The following is a 21,978-nucleotide window of genomic DNA, read 5'->3' as shown; positions in this document are numbered from 1 at the left end:
CCCCACATTTAGAGGGTGCCACATTTATAGGGCATTTACTAACAGGACTGGCGAAACAATGGAACTTAATTAATAAGAATAATTAGCTCAAATAGAAGGCTAACAGATGAAAAACTTGGATGAATTCATCTGTTAGAGTACCTTTGGGAAAGTTCCCCATAGCCTTTATTTCCCTCAGTAGTGTGGTATTCACACCCACCTTCAAATGAAGGTATGCTTTGTGATACTTGCCCTGGTACAAAATGTCCATTTATGCTTCTGCTAGCAATAGCTGCCAAATACGGATTTTAAAATACTCTGACTTATAAATAAATTTTTCCTTGTACTCCTCACTTGAACACTCAGCATCAGAGATACATGCAAATGAATTTGAATCCCACAATCCCATGATTTTTGACTGGTTGAAAATGATTTGAAATTATGCAAATATTAGGTTATCTCCCTAACAAAGAATCTGAATCACCTTGACTGTCAGTCTCCTCAGTAGTGCTTGAGGGAATATAATATGCTGATCTCATAAAAGCAAAAAGCTCTTTTGATCATTGAAAAAGAGCGCATCTGTGACTGTTTTCATTTTAATCTTAACCCTGCTCCTGATAAATGCTGAGAATTATTGTTCAGTAAAACAGGTAAGAACACATGAATTTTTTCCTCTTTTTTCTTCACAATATAGTAAAATTAAATCTGCATTTCAGGAAAATATATTAATTTAGTTAAGTCTGAGTCTATACAATTTGAGAAGAATGTTGTATCCTTCCATGAATTTTATTTGTTAGATCTGGAAGACAATTTAAAGACTATATAGTCCAATTCTTTATTTTACAAATGAAAAACTAAGGCCTAGAATGGTTAAGTGCATTACCCATGTCACATAGTTAAGTAGTCCTTGCAATATGATGCAAGCATATTGTGCATATTAAAAAAGGAAATTATCAATCTACTCACATTTTTTACTCACATATCAATGTACTCACATTTTTTGTTATTCCTTGCACCAAATTTATATGCATTGGTATAGGAATCGGTCCAGGTGGTCATACTCAAATTGTTTTCCAGAGTTCCTTTAATTCTGACCCTACTGAAGTCATGAAGAGAATTATTTTCTGCTCGTTTATTTTGATTCTGAAGCCACGATGGCCAGATTTGATCACACAGTTACATCTCAGGGTCAGATAGGTAGAAACCTTAATAGAGCCAAACCAGTCTTCCATAAAAGCAATGGAGAAGGAAGTCTCATTGTAATCCCAACAGTACTGGTAGAGAGAAGGAAATTAGTTACATTTGTGAATAAATTCCATGAGTGAGTCAATAAGATATGCTTAGGAAGTTAACAGTGTTATCCTTAGAGCAGACTTTCCTTATCTAAGCAGTCAGGGTAACTTTGCACTAATTATCTATCATGCCTGGAATGAATTCTCTGCTCACTCCTGAAAATACCTAGGTGACACAGTGGTTAAGAGAACTCAATTAGGAGTTATTAACTTTTGATTTTAAAACTCATCTTGGACACTTACTAGCTATGTGACATTAGACAAGTCATTTAACCTCTCTCAGTTTCCTCATTTTTAAAATGGGAATTACAGCATTGTTGTAAAAATCAAATGAAATATTTTACAGTGCTTACTATCCTTAAAGAACTATATAAATGCTACCTAAAGAACAAAAGTTCCCTGGTTCCTCAAGGTGCAATTCAAGTGCCATCTTCTAATGAAGATTTTCCATATTTCCCCAGATCTATTTTGGATATACATAGAAATATACATACATACACTTATACACATACATATGTTTGTATATATACACTGTTTGCATAGATAAATGTATGTACACATATGTCTTTATCTAGCTCTCTACCTATTTGTCTATATGGAGTTCTCAATTATTATGTATCATAAACCCTTTCATTGAATGTCTCTTGAAACCTCATGGACTCTTTCCTACGGAAAAAAAATAAATCCATGTTGGTCAAGGAACTCCTTGACTCCCTTTATTTGCCATAAAACAAAATGAAATTTGAAGGACAAAATGTCATTCTTATCATGGAATCAGACAATTTCAGAGATGCAAGTGACCTCAGCAGCCATCAAGTATAACCCATACTTGAAGAATTCCCTCTGTCAAAATTGTCAAGTCACTTCAACCATTGATTTCTGGGGCCCAGATTCCGGCTTTCTTCTAAAAATGTCATTTTTTTATTCATAATTGCAAGAAATTCTAAACTTTATTTGGAGATTAGTGAAAATAATTACAGAATTTTCAATCTAAAGTACTTTGCTCTCCTATAATTGATCCATGCATCACACTTAGTATATTCACAGTGCCCTTAAGAGAATTCATTATCTTCCCTCAAAAAACCCATCTCATCTTCAAAAATTCCTCATTACTATCAAGGGTAACACCATCCTCTTAGTCACCTGGACTCACCACCTCAGTATCTTCCTTAACTCCACAATTATACTCATCCCAAAACTATCAGTACTCAGCATCTACACTCAACTAATCTGTTTCCAAAGGCTATTTTTTCTCCTTTCATGAAGTGTCTTTGTATATGGCCCCTTCACTCCACTCACAGTCACTTTTGTAACTCAAGACCTTATCACCTCTCAATGGGACTGTTGCTAAAGTCACTTAACTGCTCTACCTCCCTCAAGTTTCAGCCAATTTTAATCCATCCTTCAATTAGTTGCCAATGTGATTTTTCTAAAGTATGGTCTAATCATGTTACCTCCCTCATTCTTAGTGAGTAAAATTGGTTCCATGACTTCTCCTGGATAAATAAAAATTTCTCTGTTTGCAGTTAGAGCCCTTCATGACCTACCCATTTCTACCTTTATGAATCTTTATATACTTCATTATTTTTTTAAATTAAAAAGCATGTATTTTCTCTCTCTTCCCCCAATGGAAAAGAAGAAACATGAAATTCTTACTCTTTACTCCCTCCATGTATTTTATGATGCACTCACACTAGTCAACTTGTACATTCTCAAATATGATTCTTCATCTGCTAACTCTATGCCTTTTCACTGTCTTCCATGCCTAGAATGCTCTTCTTCTTTGTCTCCTACTCCCGGCATTCATCAAAACTCAGCTTAAATTTCACCTTCTTCAGAAGGCTTTTCTCTGTGCCCCAGCTTCTAATGCCTTACCATCTGAGATAAGCTTCCACCTACTCTGTTTATATCTTGTATCTATATAGTTATGCACATTTTGTCTCCTCTAGTGCTACATCAGATAATTTGTCACCCAGAAGGTATCTTTTTTATAATTTATTTATTTATTTCACATTTTCAACATTCATTTATATAAGATTTTTAGTTTAAAATTTTCTTCCTCTCCTCCTCTCCCTGCCCCAAGTTGGCAGGCAATCTGATATAGGCTCTGCTTATATATTAATATTAAATATATTTTCACATTAGTCATGATGTAAAGAAGAATTCGATTTAAACTTAAAATGAATTAATTAATTAAAAAAGAATAAGAAAAACTTCACGTTCCAGGATGCTTAGTATTCATTAAATAGGGAGGTAAGGAGATAGAATTAAATGAGACCAAATACGCACAGCACCAATCAACATGCTCATCAAGTCCCTTTACATAGGCTTAGGGCAAGGGTAAAGCATTTTATCTTAATTCATCCACATTACTTCAAATTATCATAGCAATATGGGGCAAATGGGAGCTGGCTAGAAACAAGCAAACTGATTGTTAAAATTTCAGTGTAACCAATTATTCCAATATGCAAAGAGTATAAATCAGAATTTGGTTAATTGTTTTTATTTCCTAGAGTTAAGAAAATGATGGGGAAAATGTTAACAATTCAGATTAAACTTAAACTTGTGCCCTCTATACTTAGTTGCTATTTTGAGGGCCTTTTGCTAAACATTTGCTGACCTGTACCTAAAATGCTAATTAAATTTTTTTCTTGAATAAAAAAAAGAACTAATGGGAAGAAGCATGAGAAAGAAGAAACAAAACAAAACAACAAAAGAAAAGGAGAGCAAAAAGTATGCTTCCATCTGCATTCAGACTCCTAAGTGCTTTCTTTGTATGTGGATAGCATTTTCCATCATGAGTCTTTTGGAGTTGTCTTACATATTTGCATTGTTAAGAAGAGCTAAGTCTATCAAAGTCAGACATCACATAATGTGGCTGTTACTGTGTACAATTGTTCTCCTGTTTCTGCTCATATCACTCTGTGTCAGTTAATATAAGTCTTTCCAGGGTGTTTCTGATGTCCACCTTGCTAATCATTTCTTATAACACAATACTATTCCACTACATTCATATGCCACATGTTCAGTTATTCCCCAACTGATGGACACCCCCTCATTTTCCAATTATTTGATACCACAAAAAGAGCTGCTATAAATATTTTTGTACATGTGGGTCCTTTTCCCATTTGTATGATTTCTTTGGGATACAGACCTATAAGTGACATTGCTGGGTCAAAGGGTATACACAATTTTATAGCCCTTTGGACATATTTCCAAATTATTCAACGGAATGTTTGTATCAGTTCACAACTCCACCAACATGTGTCAGTGTTCCAGTTTTGCCACATCTTCTCCATCATTTATAATATTCCTGTTTTGTCATGTTAAGTAATCTGATAGTATGAGGTGGTACCTCAGAGTTGTTTTGATTTGCATTTCTCTAAACAAAAGTGATTTAGAGCATTTTTTATATGACTATAGATAGCTTTAATTTCTTTTTTCTGGAAACTACATATTCATATCCTTTGACCATTTAGTAATTGGGGAATAACTTTAATTCTTATAAATTTGACACAGTTTTCTGCATTTTTCATTTAATTTTTTGGCTAGGAAATGGAGTTAAGTGACATGCCCAGGGTCATACAGCGAGTAAGTGTTATGTGTCTGAGACTGAATTTGAACTCAGGTGCTCCTGAATCCAGGGCTGGTGCTCTATCCACTGCACCACTTAGCTGCTCCCTTTCTACATATTTTAGAAGTGAGACTTTTGTCAGAGACAATGGCTATAGAACATCTTTCCAACCTTCTGCTTCCCTTCTAATCTTGGTTGCATTGGCTTTGTTTGTGCAAAAACTTTTCAATTTACTATAATCAATCCATTTTGCATTTCATAACGTTCTCTATCTCTCATTTGGTCATAAATTCTTCCATTCTCCATAAATCTGATATGTAAAGGATTCCTTGCTCTCCCAGTTTGCTTATAGTATCAGCTTTATATGTAAATTGAGTACTCATTTTGAATTTATGTTGGTATGTGGTGTAAGATGTTGGTCTATGCCTAGTTTCTGCCATGCTAGTTTCCAGTTTTCCCAGCAATTTTTGTCAAATGGTGAGTTGTTATCCCAGAAGTAGGAGTCTTTGGATTTATGAAACAGTATATTACTATACTCATTGACTACTGTGTCTTGTGTACTTGACCTATTCCACTGATCCACTACTCTATTTCTTAGACACTACCAAGTAGTTTTGATGATTGTTGCTTTTCTTTTCATCAATTCTCTTAATATTCTTGACCTTTTGTTCTTCCATATGAATTCTGTTATTATCTTTCAAGCTCTATAGAATAATTAACAAAATTATTTTTAGTAATAATAATGGAACAAAACTAATGTTAATAATAGTCAGAAAAGAAATTCAGATAATGACAATTTTCTCACATGGAATTTGTTTAGATATACACATGCATATATGTATACATATGTAGTCATGCTAGTAATTAAAAATAAATAATACAGTATTGAAAATGAGAGTGATTGCTGCTTTTTAATTACATTAATGTGTTTTACTAAAAAAGGGAGGGAGAAACATAATTACATTTTGACATGCTGAAGTAATCAATCAATGATTCTGTTTTAAAACATTAACTTCTGCAATTTTGTTGATTACTTTGTCAAATTCATATTTAATAGACAGTTTAACAAGATTTGTGAATGTCTTCATTTAGAGTTGAGCAAAGAATATTTTTTATTAACTTGAATTTCAAAAATTTCTTTCATTGGAAGCAACATATGCAAATCAGAAAAGTCTTAAACATTAACAAATTTGTCAGTTTCATAAAAATCACATTTGACAAGTGAATTTGATTAAAATTGAAATATCTTCAAAAGGAACAATTTAAACACTTACTAAATCAGGCCACTGAGTTAATGTTTTATTTTCTTGATTTGTTCTTTAGTTTTATTTTATTTTATTTTATTTTAGTGAAGGAAAGTCTTTATTACACTTCTTGAAAAAGAAGCAGGCAAAATGCACTTTAGTAGCATGTGAGCACTTTGTCAGTGGTAGAATCAACTTTAAAACCATTAGGAAGGTCCATACTCTACCCATCAGGATTTAATGTTTTATTTTCTTCATTTGTTTTTTAGTTTCAAATCAATTAACAATTAAAAAATACAGTCAAATTTTAAAGATACCATTTATATTCAGTAAAGTATTTCATGTATTAACTCATATATGCACTTTAAATCTTATACTACACAGTTTTTAATTTTAAACACCAATAAAAATTCCACAAGGTCACATTTGTCATTGTTTAGTCATGACCAACTAACTCTCCATGACCCTGTCTGGAGTTTTTTTGGCAAAAATATTAGAGTGTTTTAACATTTCCTTCTCCAGCTCATTTTACAGATGAGGAAACTGAGGCAAATGGGGTAACATGGCATGCTCAGGATCACTCAGCTAGTTAGTGTCCAAGGCTAGATTTAAACTCAGGCCTTCCTCACTCCAGGCCCACACACTATACGCTGTGCCACCTACCTGCCTTTACAAAGTCACATAGAATGACTATATTGTAGTAACTAAAGATCTGTTTCTTTGTCTTTGCAATAGTTGGCTATCATTCTTTATTTTGAATCTCCTCTTAAATATTTTGAATATGTAGAACTGCAGGCATTGGAGACACAAATAATTCCAGAAGGCAGTTCATACAGTTTGAGCCACTCCCAAAACAAATGAATGGAGTGAGTACCTATTGTGAAGCATACTATAATTGTTTGGTCAACAGTCAGTAAACATTTATTAAGCACCTGTTGTGCCCAAGACTCTGCTAAGTGCTGGGGATACAAAGGAAGGTATGAAACAGTCTTTGCCTTCAAGGAGCTCAAAATCTAATGGAACAATGCAATACATAAAAAGCATTTAGATTTTCAAAAAATCAGAAAAGAATGTTTTATCACTGACCTGGTTTAAACATTGCCATCATGTGCTGATAACCAAAAGCAAACCTTCCTTTTTTGATTTTTTAAATTATTTCAAATTTCTCTACAGAAAACCCCTTATCATCAGTTCCTTTGGTAAATCAAAGGCATCCCTGTTAGTAAGCATTTTGAAGGCAGTAAAAATTTTTCTTTTGATTTATTTGCAACTTCAGTGCTTATAAGAATGCTAATCATGCTGGAAGGCTCTAATAAATATTTATGGATAGATATAGCTCATGGATACCTTGTGACATCGCAAATTTGTCACCAATGATCATTTCAGTGTTGAGAAGGTTCTCTTGATATACTTATGGATGATATGTTGACAGCTGCTTTACTGTATAGGTATGTTGTGCATTCAGGGCTGATGGGTATTAAGTTTATTTCTTTTGGGGTAGAGTGCTTATTATTCTAAGGACCTTCTGGAAAGGGAAATTATATATACTATTGGCAGAAATAAAAAGAAAATAGATTCGGGGGTGGTGTTGGAATAAGCTCTAACGGGTTCCAGAAACTAACTATTAAATTTGTGTTGTGAGCTTTTACACCTTGGAAATTGGCAAACCCTACAATTCAATGCTTGATTCATTATTTTGCTGACATTCCAGAGATAGGAAAGTTATGGAGAAAATATTAATACCGTAGATTAAATTTAAGGTGTTTCATACACACATTTTTCCCCAGAGACTGGTTGTTAAACATTGATCAACACATGCCTGTAACATCCTATAACGTTATACATTAACTCAGTTAACATTCCATCTTCTACAGGAAGCCTGTCAATATCTTCCTAGTTTTTAATGTTTTCACCATCCCCTTCAAATTATCATTCATTAACTTAGCTCTTCTCAGCAATGTAATGACCCAAAACACTTCCAAAGGAATCATGATGGAAAATACTCTCCAGATCCAGAGAAACAACTGATGGACTCAAAATGAAGGTCAAAGCATAGTAATTTTACTTTTGTGTGTGTGTGTGTGTGTGTGTGTGTGTGTGTGTGTGTGTGTGCACACGCATGTGCACGCTTGCACTTTCCTCATGGTCTGTTTCTTTCCTCATAATATAACTAATATGGAAATCTAATTTATATGATTGCACATATATAACCCATGTCAAATCGCTTACTGTTTTAGGAAGAGGAGAGTGTTGGAAGGTAGAAAATTTGTAACTAAAAAAATAAATTAATGTAAATCTTGTACACATATAATTGGGAAAATGCTATTCATTTTTTTTCTTTAAAATCATTCATACCTGTGTGACCCTGGGCAAGTTACTTAACCCCAATTGCCTAAAAAAATCATTCATATGCTTATCTATTCATAGTCTATATCATTCCTACCCCCAGGTAGAATCTAAACTCTGTGAGATCAGGGACAATTTTCTATTTTGTCTTAGAATCCCCTTGTACCTAACGTAGTTTTTTTTCTGAAATCTGCCTATTCATCATTCTTATTGCACAACAGCATTCCATTATAAATATTTTACATTTTCTTGTATTTTTTCATTCTTTTGAATTTGTTTGATTGATTCTTGATGTCTCATTGTAGTCATTAACTTCCCCTTGCCCAATTCTAATTTTTAAGTAGTTGTCTTCTTCAATTGGCTTTTTAATTTTCTTTTCTATTTAACCAATTGCACTTTTTAAGGAGTTGTTGTTGTTGTTGTTAGTGGATTTTTGTATCTCGTTTTCCCTTTTGCCAATTCCACTTTTTAAGCAGTTGTTTTCCTTTTCCAAGCTGTTGACTCTTTTTCATAATTCTTTTGCATAATTATCAGTTATTTTTACAATTTTTCTTCTACCTCTCTTATACGACTTTTGAACTCCTTTTTAAGCTCTTCCATAAATTCTTTCTGGGCTTGAGACCACTTCCCATTTTTTCTTTGCAGTTTTGCCCATAGTTTTCTTATTCCGCATTTCTCTCTTGAACTTCTCTGTTACCATAACAACTTTCTGTGGTCAGATTCTTTATTTCCTTGTTTGTTCTGACCTTTTGGAGGCTTTTTCCCCCTTTCTTTTAAATTTGAGCTTTGCTTCTGGTTCAAAAGGGGCACTGTGTCAGGCCTCTTGTGCTAGGGGCTACAGGTGCTGACTTGACCTGGTATTAGTGCTGGCTGGTGCTGCTGGAGGCCATAGTGATCTGACATCCTACCTAGGTCTGAACTGTGGTCCTAGTGGTGGTGTTCGGTGTGTGCTTAGGCTGGTGGAGGTGTTTCTGTGTTTCTCCAGGGCTACACTGAAGTAAGTTGCAGCTGTGCCACTGGTGGTTTCCTATTTGTCCAGGGCTATGTTAAAGCATCTGGGAAGGACTGGTGCTGGTGGCTATCTATTTTCTTAGGTTCACAAAGGGTTGGAATATACCTGTTTGTCCCAGACTACACTGAAGCATGGTGAAGGTATGGCTACCGGGGATTGCTTATTTGCCCTGGACTATGCTGAAACATGTGGCAGTTATCAGAGCTATAGTCTGCTTTTCCCCTGGCTATGTTGAGGTAAGGGGTGGTGGGGGGGAGAACTGGTGTTGGTGTTTGCCTGATCCACTTCACTGGGGCTCAGGATGTACCACTGATTTACTGAGTTGGGGCTTGCTCTTGGCTTGCTGGGATGCTTCAGATCCTGAACTGCACTCCCCTTTTACCTGAAGCACACAGACCTTTCCTGCTGATCTTCCAAATTTTTGGGGCTCACAGATTGTTTTACCCCATCATTTTGCTGAGTCTGCTCTTCCAGGATTTGTTTTGGGACACTATAGTATGTTAGTTAGGAGTTAAATATAGGAGTTATGGTGATTTTCTGCTTATTCAACTATCTTGGCTCCTGGAAGTCACAATTATCTGGCCTTTTTTTTTTTTTTTGGTCTTTCCCTGATGTCTAGAAACAGTCTTTCCTTCACTCTGACTACTGAACTTCCTGGCTTACTCTACATTCCAACTAAAATCACACTTTTACAAGAAGCCTTCATTCAATCCCTCTTGATTCCAGTGTCTTCCTTCCATTAATTATCTCTTTTTATGCTATTCATAGATTGTTTTCTATGTGTGTGTTTACATGTTGTCTCCCCCTTTGGACTGTCAGCTCCTCAAGGGCAGGGACTGTCTTTGGATTTTTTTTTCTTTTCTTTTTTTTAATTCCCCAGTGCTTAGCGTAGTGCCTTGCAAAGAGCAGATGCTTAATAAATGTGTGTTGTTTGATCCACAAATTCATTCAATTCATTTAATCTGGCAGAGAAGTAAAACCTTTGCTTGAAATGAGAGTGTTAATATTTACAGCAATATTTCTATTCAGGTGAATCTCTTGTCAATGCAATGAAGTGAAAGAAAATTATTTTTAGAGAATTTCTCGGAAAGATTAATAGCATATTGTTTGTTGTTTTCTCTTGTTTTCTTATTGTAATGTTTTTTTTTAAATCAGTTACAACTCCAAATGTCCTCTATTTTACTTAACTTAATTTTGAGTTTTACCTTGAATTCTTAACAAACAATTGGTCCTATATCAACTATGAACATCATGAAACAGCATGGGCTATTCTTGTTTTTTTCTAAATTAGATGATTGTTTGGGAATGCACTGGTTTTTTGTTTATTTGTTTGTTGCTTTTTATGGATTCAGCTGGCCAATTCAGTTAAAAAACAATGGAATGGGTTTCTTAAAGAGCAACTAGTTCATGCAGTGGATATACTACCTGGCCTGGAATCAGAAAGACTTGAGTTAAATTTGGCCTTAGATATGTACTAGCTGTGTGACTTTGAGCAAGTCATTTAACCTGTTTTCCTCAGTTTCCTCAACTGTAAAATGAGCTGGAGAATGAAATGGCTAACCATGCTGGTATTTTTGCCAAGAAAACCCTAAGTGGGGTTACAGAGAGTTGGACACAAATAAAAGAAATGACTGAACAACAACGACAACAACAACAACAACAACAGGTTTCTTAAGTAAATTAAACCTCTGTTGTCAGAGCTAGATATGAGAAGACAGCAACATTCATAGTTCTTTAAAATTAAATTTTAAAAAGAACAAGTAAATTGAAAATGGTTACTGAAAAGGGGTGATCAAAGTACAGGAAAGGAGAGGATAAGAGGGAGAGGAAAATGCAGGAGAAGACAGTACAGGACAAGACAGGACAAGGGAATCCTCTGTGGCAATACTAGTATGAAATGAACCCTTTCAGCTTTGGCTATATTTGTAACAAGTCTTTTCTGCATGAGAAAATGAGTTTTATGTCCTTGACTTCTGTTAAGAAAATACAAACCTTGTGAAATTTATATGAAGGCTAAAAAATATAAATGACCTACTTTTTTATTCCTTTGAAACTTCTCTTTTCCAGAGTCTTCACACCTTTTTTCTGTTACTTTTCACTTTGCATTGAACATGATACCAGTTAATGCATATCAAGGCTTTATTTTTACAGTTTTATGAAGCATCCCCACCCCACCCACCCCCCCAAAAAAATCTAGCTTGTAAGTGTGTTTGTTTTTTTTTTTACTAGCAATAGGTGATTAGAATACTTGTGCAAATGTTAATTATTTCAACCCTTCTGGCCTTTAGCTAGAAATCAGTAGCTTAAAAGCATATCACTAATTTAAGAAATATAATGTTATATTTATAGAAATCACTTAGTTTTTAGTTACAACTCTATTATTAAATCATTTGTATAGCAGCGGAAAATCATTTCAATCAACCCCTTTATTATTTACCTATGAAAACCAAGGTCCAAAGAGTTTAAATAATTTGCTTGTAACCAGGTTACATAGTCAATTACTGTTAGTGCCTAAAGTGAAATAATAATTATATTGCACTTTGAAAGTTAAAAACATAATACATACATAAATATTTTTAAAAGGAAACTTTTTAATCATCCTTTAAAACTTTATCAGCTTTGGTAATCTACCTCTTCACTGCCTCTGCCTCTCTGTTTTGAGGATGAAGGCCCTGAGTTCCAAAGCTTCATTATAGGAGAAAGTTCAGCTTAGGTATCTCTTCATATTTCACATAGCTGCACTACTTTGGGACTTTTCTACAGAGTCAAACTTTTGCCAAAGAATGTAAAGGATTTTATGGAGAACAAAGAAATGTCATTTTGTCAACACTTACTATATTCCCTTTCATAATTTGACATCTTGATGAACTCCTTGAAGGTTCCATGTATGTCCTATCCTACCTAGTGGGACTGACTTCTGGATGGGATAGCCTGTATTACAAATACCCACTTAGTTGTTGAAGGTGAATGTGTTGCTCCAGGGCTTCAAAGACCATTGCATAACGCCTTCAATTAAAATGTACCAGGCGCTGGAATTTTTTTTATTTTGACAGGAGCAAAGTTCTATAGTATAACTTACCAGCTCCTTAAAGATTATAAATTAAGATTTAACATGGCATACCCTTGCCCTGTTTGATCAGTTTTTTGAAACTTTGTCCAGTCTTATTTATGATAAATTAAATCTGGAAAATGTAGCCATGGGCCTTGCAAAATAAACAATCCATATAAAACTCACGTCTTCCTTTTCCCATTTTAGTTTAGGTTCTACTTTGGCCTTTTCGTAATCTACAAATTGAATAACCTTTAGACCAAAAAAGTCACCTTGCAATCTCCAAAGTGTCAATAGCCTGGTTTGGTTGAAATATGTATCCCTCCAATCAAAACCACTGTTCAATACTAACCCTCATCATCCTCCATAACATAAAGGCTATTTGGACATGGTTTAGGCAGATAAATTACTTACCTACGTTTAATGAGATTATGCAATTCACCTAGTATTGTGTACCTCAATTTCTATTGAAGTTGTTGACCAATTAGAGGTAACAGTTCTACAAAAGAACCACTGGAATGGATTCCTTGACATACTTCATCCTGAATCAGAATCCTGATAATATTTACTAAGAAGCATGTTGAATCTCGGCTCTGCCAAGACAAATTTTGCCATAAATGTCTCCAAACATTTTGTAGTCCCTAATCTTGATATTTAACAATTACAGTAGTAATTTTTTTTTTGCTGAATTTCATGTCATTAAAACCTACAATAAGATTTAAATGAAGGCAAATATTGAATGTAGTAAGGTCTTCAAGATCTAGTGTAGTTTATAAGAATATGAGGTTCATGAATTTAGTATTTGGAAAACTGTATATTCTCTAAGGTATCCTTACTTCCTCCTGAGGCCTTGTCCAGTGAATCAGATTAGTTTGGGCCCTTTTCCAGGCTTTTTTGTTGCCTTTTTACAAAGATGGAGTAGCTTTTCATATAAAAATTTCTAGGCTAAAAAAGACTTCATACAGGGCCATGAAAGGTGGAGGCCATACTTTAATGGAGATCCCCTCTATCAGTAAAATATGTGCATTGGTTACTCAGTTTTCTGAGACAGGATCAAAATTTCACCCATACTTTTTATAGTTTGATAGCACATATCACCAATATGATGGTCTTCAATATAATTCTACCTCCCTAATGTTCACTGTGGACTTCTGTTAAGATAATATAATTCACTCAAATTTAGGGTGGGAAACTAGTTTATTACATGAATTATGGCTTCCATCCCTAGATTCAAATGTATTAATGCCATTGTGAGTACAATTTGTACTATGGTTTTGAGCAACTAAAATTTTTTTTAAAAGGGAAAAAAAAAAGAATGCCGATCAACATCAAATCCCAAGACAGTATTTTGGCATAGCAAATTAAGTCTATTTAGCCTACCACAATATTCATAATGATGGACCTTGCTGGAAACTGGTGGGCAGGAGGATAGACACCTTTACCATCATTCAGATTATGACATATCAATTTTAATCTCCTTTCTCATCCCATCTTCTACGAGTAGTAGAAGTAGATGGTGCAATCAATAATTCTGTCATTCTATATTTTGAATATAGTACCAAATCAGACATTAATCTGTTTCTTTTGAAAAATTATATTATCAGTAGTCTAAACATTGCTATGATTAAGAATCAGAGAACTTTAGGACTTGTGAACTGATCCAACCCTTCTGGAGGACAATTTGGAACTATGCCCAAAGGGCTATAAAATGTACATACTCCTTGACCCAGGAATAGCATTTCTGTATCCCAAAGAAATCATAAAAATGGGGAAAACACACACATGTACAAAAATATTTACAGCAGCCTTTTTTGTGGTGGCCAAGAATTAGAAACTGAGAGGATGCCCATCAATAGGGGAATGGCTGATCAAGTTGTGGTATATGAATGTAATGGAACACTATTGTGCTATAAGAAGTGATGAGCAGTTGGACTTCAGTAAAACCTGAAAATGAAGATGCTGAGTGAAGTAAGCAGAGCCAGAAGGACATCATACACAGTAACAGCCACAATGTGTTATAACTGACACTGATGACTTAGCTCTTCTCAGCAATACAAGAATCTAAGACAAATCCAAAAGATTCATGATAGAAAATGCTATCCACACCAAGAGAAAGAACTATGGAGTCTGAATTCAGACTGTAGCATACTATTTGCTTTCTTTCTTGCTGTTCTTGTTTTGCTTTATGTTTTTTTTTGTTTTTTTCTTTCATGTGGCTCCTGTCATTTGTTCTAATTCTTCCTTAAAACATGATTAATGTTAAAATATGTTTAATAAAAATGTATATGTAGAGTCTATATAAGATTGCATGCCATCTTGGGGAAGAGGAAGCAGAAGTAAGGGGAGAAAATTTAAGACTCAAAAGCTTATGGAAGTGAATGTTGAAAATTAAAAATAAATAAATTTTTTAAAATCTAATATATAGGACATATATAGAGAATTAACAAAATAATATGAATAAAATCCATTTCCCAATAGATAAATGACCAAAAGATGTGAACATTTTTTCAAGTGCAAGAATGAAAATTATCAACACCATATTAAAATAATATGAGTTATGCAAATTAAAATATTTCTGAATATGTAAAATTGAGGGAGATTATATAAGACAGTTACTTTTGTTGTTTCTCATCATAATACCCCATGTGCCCTCTACGTACTTTTGCACCAGTTATGTCCCATACCTAGAATCCTCTCTTGCCTCACATTACCTCTTATAATACTTAGCTTTCTTTGTGACTAAAACTAAGTGGTGAAATGAGAAAGATAATAATTTGCATGTGAAGAAACTCAGATTCATAAAAGTGAATTAACTTAATTATGATCATGTAGCTAATGTTGGAAGCAGAATTCAGGTATTCCTACTCCAGATTTAGCACTTCACCTACTATACTATGCTGCCTACCTAATACAGTGATTGTAACAAAGAAAACAGTAACAATAAATTGCTTATTAACTCAGACTAATTAAGTGACCACTCCTGGTTAAAGAGTTCAGATAATGGGAAACACTTCTTTCTACTTCCTAGAATGGTCAGGGGTTTGGTTCCTGTTGTCAGAATCAGTAACTCTGCCAATTGGTTTATTTCTTTATTACACATCAGGGTTTTGAGGGAGCAAATCATATCAGAAAATGATTATTATATAAAAATCAAGAAAAAATGAAATATGCCTAGCAATAACAAAAAAGAATGAGACAATTTTAGAATTTGAAAGACCATTATTACTTGCTAATATAATCATCTCATTTTACAGATGAAAAAGTTGAAGTTCAGAGTAGTTAAATGATTTGTCTCCTAGGTGCTTGAACATTCAACTTAATATGTTATTTTTAACCACATCTTGCTGTCTTTTTCTATTTCAAATAAAGTATTAAATGATGCCTTGAAATGTTTTTAATAAAAATATTGAAAAGCTAAACATTACCAATATAATAATAACTTGTATTTATATAGTATTTTACACAGCACTTTCCTCACAACATTTAGTGATATATACAAGTTCTGTATTTTGCCCATTTTACAGATGCAGAAATTTACTTACAAACTGAGATAATATTGGGGGCAACTAGGTGGTGCAGTGGATAGAGCACCGGCCCTGGAGTCAGGATGACCTGTGTTCAAATCTGGCCTCAGAAACATAATACTTCCTAGCTGTGTGACTGTGGGCAAGCCACTTAACCTGAATTTCCTCACTAAAAAAAACAAACAAACAAACAAAAAAACCTGAGATATGTGTAAAATGTTTTGTAAATGATAAAACATGCCAAAAGTGTCAGACATTTTAGTTTACATCTTGAAGTTTTCTTTTTTATTGATTTGCATTCTTTACCTGTATAAATGTTACTTTCTGAAAGAGAGAGAGAGAGAGAGAGAGAGAGAGAGAGAGAGAGAGAGAGAGAGAGACAGACAGACAGACAGACAGATAGACAGACAGACAGACAGACAGACAGAGACAGAGAGAGGATAGGGATGGGTAAGAAACTATATTCACTCTGATTAATGCTTTACCTCTGTAAAATGCATCATTATCAGGCTGTGATCTGCTTTTTGACAATGTTCTTCACATTTTACCTATCAGAAAGACTTAGCTGGGTAATTCTGAATCATGGGCCTTATCTATTTGCTCATATTTTCCTTTCTTATCAGTCCTGTCACATGAATGCAATTCTTTTGCATAATCTCTCTCTCTCCTTTTTTCAGTTGATGGTAACTTACACTTCATATCTGAACTCCAGCAGCTTTCCTGTCAGAATGTCCTTTTCTGTCAGTAGTTGTAATATTTGTCATCTATCAAATTGTGAATTTTCTTTTTTCTATATTATTAGATGATTCAGATTGATCAATATCTCTTATTGTTAAAGGTACTGGCTTAGATACTATTGATTTACTAAATGTTTGACAATACTGAGTTATTTATGCTACAAAAGTTATATTACATTCCATGACTAAGGAAGATATTTAGGACCTTGGATATAATACACTGAATAATAGAATTAGAACCGATTCTGTTTTGCTTATACTAGATAATAAGGAGGGTGAATTCATAGCAATCATAACTATATCTTAAGGGGAAAAAAAGAATGTTTCTTATTTAAGTATAAGTGGATTTGAATTGTTTTGTAGTCAAGAAATTATAAGGTGTCATCCATTTAGTTTGTTTGTTTTTCTTAACTATAATAATCACCCTTTTACTTTTCTTCCATTATTTAGTTTGCAGAAACATTGTCTACAAACAAGAATTCTATTTTTTTCTAACTATTGAGAACACTGGTACATATTACCAAGAGGTGAAAAAGGGGAGGGGACAGATGAGAGAAAAGAAAAATACCCATTCTTACTGGTTGCTTTCATTCCCTCCTCCTTGAATTACAAGAAAGAAGGCAGCTATACTGCCCCCAGAATCACAAGGTTGATAAAACAACTTACAAAGAAAAAATTTACTGTAAAAATTAGTCAGTTCTCAGTGTAAAACTTATGTTTGTTCACAATCTAGTCCTTTACTACTTTCTTAATCAAGTTATATTTACTCCCCCCCCTACATTTTTTATTGGCCACATGCTGGCCACCAGTATGTTCCATTTGCTCCTCCACTACAAAACCCCATTGCCTGACATTGTGAATTAGCAATGATTATGTCCCATGTCTGGGATTCTCTTTGTCTCCTCATCTCTAATAGCAGCTTTTTTGGCTTCCTTCAAGAGTCAGTTCAAAACCCACTTTCTACCAGATTCCTTCTCTGTTCCTGTTAGTTACACTGAGATTCTCTCTCTCTCTCTCTCTCTCTCTCTCTCTCTCTCTCTCTCTCTCTCTCTCAACACACACACACACACACACACACACACACACACACACACACACGTATATACATATACCAGTCTAATAAAAACTTGTACTTATATGGTATTTTACACAGGACTTTCCTCACAACATTCAGTGATATACACAAGTTCTATATTTTGCCCATTTTGCAGATGCAGAAACTGACTTACAAACTGCAATAATATATGTACACAGTACATATAATACATATGTATATGTGTTTATATATATGTATATGTGTGCTATCTCCCCCATTTAAAATAAGAGTTCCTTGAAAGCAAAAGTTGTATTAGGCCTTCTTATACATCCGGAGTGTGGATTGTAGTGTTTGTCACATAGTAAACCCTTAATAAACATTCATTGACTTAATGACTTACTGATTAGACCAGCAAGTAATAAAAGAGGATGTGAGGTGGTACAGAGGATAGAGAACTGGGCCTGAAGTCAGGAATATTGCAGTTAAAATCTAGCCTCAGAAATGCATTTTGGCAGGAGCCAAGATGGCTGAGTAAGCAGTAGATCACTGTCTCTCTCTCTCTCTCCATTCTCCTATAAAACAGTGCCCCAGAACAGATCCTGGAATAGCAAAGCCAGCAGAACGTAGGGGTAGACCAATCTTTTGATTCAGGAGATTTAGAGAATTGGCAAATAAGATCCATATCACTTGTAAAAGGGGAACACAGTCCAGGACAGGAAATGCCCCAGCAAGCCAGTGGTGAGCTTCACCTCAACAAATCAGTGGCAGATTTTGAGCCCCAAAGCTGTAGAACAGGAAAATACCAACACCAGGAACCCCACCATGAGCCTTAGCAGGGCCAGGAACTGGCAGAATCCAGCTCAGAGAACTGCCATGTGCTCCAGCACAGCCAAGAATGAGCAGGCATCCTTCAGCTGCAGGCCTCCCTGTGCTTCAGGAAAACCTTGAGGAAATACAGAAGAGCCTCACTTGGCTTCAGAAACACCAGACACCACATCTAAACCCTAGCTCAGCACCAGGCAAGCTGCCAGAACCATATAGCCTCCAGTGGCCAGCACCTGAGACCTCAGGGCACAAAGCTAGTGACCAGGCCCTTGAGCCCCAGCAAAAGAAGTTTGGGACAGTGTCTCCTGTGCTCCAGCAGGAGACTTCAGCACTAAAGCCATGAAATAAGCAAACAAAATGAGCAAAAAGCAAACAAGAACACTGACCATAGAGAGTTTTTATGGTGACATGGAAGATCAAAACACAAACCCAGAAGACAACGTTATGAATATACCCAAATCTGAAACCTCAGAGGGAATATGTATTGGTCTTAAGCCCAAAAAGCCTTCTTGGAAGAACTCAAGAAGGGTTTTAAAAGTCAAATAAGAGAGGTAGAAGAAAAATTGGGGAAAAGAAATAAGAGGTACACAAGAGAGAGTCAGCAGCTTGGAAAGGGAAGACAAAAATTGACTGTAGAAAACAATTCCTTAAAAAATACAATTGGTCAAATAGGAAAAAAAAATCCGCTGAAGAAAATAACTCCTTAAGAAGTAGAATTGGTCAAATGGAAATGGAGGTACAAAAGCTATCTGAATAAAACAATTCATTAAAAACCAGCATTGGGAAGTGGAAGCTAATGACTCTATGAGACATCAAGAATCAAACAAAATCAAAATAATGAAAAAAAAGAAGAAAATATTAAAAAAAAAAACTCTTTGGAAAAACAAATGACCTGAAAATAGATCCAAGAGAGATGATTTTAAAATTATTGGTCTATGGGAAAGCCATGATCAAAAAAAGAGCCTGGACAACATCTTTCAAGAAATTATCAAGGATAACTGCCCTGATATCCCAGAACGAGAGGGTAAAATAGTTATTGAAAGAATCCACCAATGACCTCCTGAAAGAGATCCCAAAAGGCAAGCTTCAAAGAATATCACAGCCAAATTCCAGAATTAGCACATCAAGGAGAAAATGTCTGCAAGCAGACAAAAAGAAATGATTTAAATATTATATAACGACAGAGAGAATTATGCAGAATTTAGCAGCTTCTACATTAAAGGATCAAAGGGCCTGGAATGTGATATTCTGGAAGTCAAAAGATCTTGGATTATGACCAAGAATCAACTATCCAGCAAAACTGTACATAATCTTTCAGGGGAAAATTTGAACATTTACTGAGATAAAGTACTTTAAATAATCCCTGATTAAAAAAAAAAACAGAATTGAACAGAAAATTTGATCTTCAAATACAAGACTCAAAAGAAGCAAAAAAAGGTAAAGGAAAGAAAAAAAAGATGTTATTCAATAAGGTTAAACTGTTGACATCCTACCCAGGAAGATGATACTTACAAATTTTGATAACTGTATCTATAATATGGCATTTAGAAGGGGTATACATAGACAGAGGGTGGGCATTTTGTGGGTGCACAGGCCTCAGCAAACCTGGAGCAGGCATGAGAGGACTGAATCACACGCAGCTCTGGAGGTTTCCAGACTTATTCAGTGCCATACCAGTCAAACTATCAAAAATTATTTTATAGAGGTAAAAAAATAATAAGAAAATTCATCTGGAAGAAGAAAAGTTCTAGAATATCAAGGAAATTAATGGAAAGAAATGCAAAGGAAGGTGGCCTATCCATACCAGATCTAAAACTGTATTATAAAACAGCAATCATCGAAACTACATGGTGCTGTCTATGAGATAGAGCAGTGCATCAGTATAATAGGTTAAGTATACAAGATACAGTAGTCAAGGGGGCAGAGCCAAGATGGTGGAGTAAAAGCAGTGATTTGCTTGAGCTCTCCACCAAACCCCTCCAAATACCTGTAAAAAATGGCTCCAAACAAATTCTAAAGCAGCAGAAGCCACAAAAAGACAGAGTGAAACAAATTTCCAGCCCAAGACACCCTGGATAGTTGATCAGAAAGATATATCGTGCAAGGCTGGGAGAGGAACACAGTTTGACGTGGGCGCGCAGGCCTCAGAGAACCTGGAGCAGGCCTCAGAAGACTGAATCACAGTCAGCTGTTGTGGTTTCCAGACTTTTCAACCCATGAATGCCAAAGACAACTTAGAAGGTTAGTAGGAAAAGTCTGTGTCTATGGTGAAAGAGAAGCTGATGGCTGGTCCCACCCCAGTCCCTGGGCTTGATCTAAGGTGGTGGCAGCCTCCTGAGCTTCTGGCCATCAGAATGAGGGGAAATCAAGTGGCTGATCAGAGGCGGATTTCGGGCATCTCTTTGCTGGTACAGGATTGTCTTGCTTTCCCCATGCTTAGATCTGGGTCAGAGTTCTGGGTGGCGGTCCTGGGACAAGGTAGAGTGCTGGTGTGGTAGAGCTGGCAGTGGGGATGCAGATAAAATCCTCCTCACAGTTCCAAGACAGAAAAGAGTGTTTGTGGTCACTCATAGAACAGAGCACAGTCCAAGAAAGGAGTAAACACCTCTCCCTTGATAATAGCACTTGGAAGAACTCAAAATTTGCAGGTCCCTAGAAGTATCTCTGAAAACAGCTGCACAAAACTCCCAAAGCTTGGAACAGTACATTTTCCACACTGGAAACAGATTCCTACCTTAACAAAGAGTTTATAACTCAAGTAATTGGCTGGGATCATGAGCAAGCAGCACAAAAAGGGTCAGGCTATACAATCTTTCTTTTGTGACAAAGAAGATCAAAACATACAACCAGAAGAAGACAACAAAGTCAAAGCTTCTACATCCAAAGCCTCCAAGAAAAATATGAATTGGTTCTAGGCCATGGGAGAGCTCAAAAAGGATTTTGAGAAGCAAGTAAGAGATGTAGAGGAAAAACTGAGAGTGATACAAGAAAATCATGAAAAATAAGTCAACAACTTGCTAAAGGAGAGCCGAAAAATACTGAAGAAAATACACCTTAAAAAATAGCCTAAGCCAAATGGCAAAAGATGTCCAAAAAACCAATGAGGAGAAAAATGCATTCAAAAGCAAAATTGGTCAAATGGAAAAGAAAGCTCAAAACCTTACTGAAAAAAATACTTCCTTAAAAATTAGAATGGAGCAATTGGAGGCTAGTGACTTTATGAGAAATCAAGACATTGTAAAACAAGTCCAAAAGATTAAAAAAATAGAAAACAATGTGAAATATCTCATTGGAAAAACAACTGACCTGGAAAATAGATCCAGGAGAGAAAATTTGAAAATTATTGGACTATCTGAAAGT

The 21,978-nt window shown here is 35.2% G+C and overlaps 1 long non-coding RNA gene across 1 annotated transcript in view; it reads left to right on the top strand.

Annotated features, from left to right (window-relative positions):
* The first annotated feature begins 8,047 nt into the window (after window positions 1–8,047).
* The window catches only part of LOC110207886 (uncharacterized), a 59,677-nt gene continuing 45,746 nt past the window's right edge, over window positions 8,048–21,978 (top strand). The window contains exon 1 of the long non-coding RNA XR_002324342.2: window positions 8,048–8,133. This is a non-coding gene — a long non-coding RNA (uncharacterized LOC110207886). The remainder of the gene's footprint in view (window positions 8,134–21,978) is intronic.

This window comes from Phascolarctos cinereus, unplaced genomic scaffold, assembly GCF_003287225.1.
Source record: "Phascolarctos cinereus isolate Bilbo 61053 unplaced genomic scaffold, phaCin_HiC Scaffold_4;HRSCAF=312, whole genome shotgun sequence".
NCBI classification, from domain to species: domain Eukaryota; kingdom Metazoa; phylum Chordata; class Mammalia; order Diprotodontia; family Phascolarctidae; genus Phascolarctos; species Phascolarctos cinereus.
Note: the sequence above shows the minus strand (reverse complement) of the source record. Positions and strands in the feature narration are given on the sequence as shown.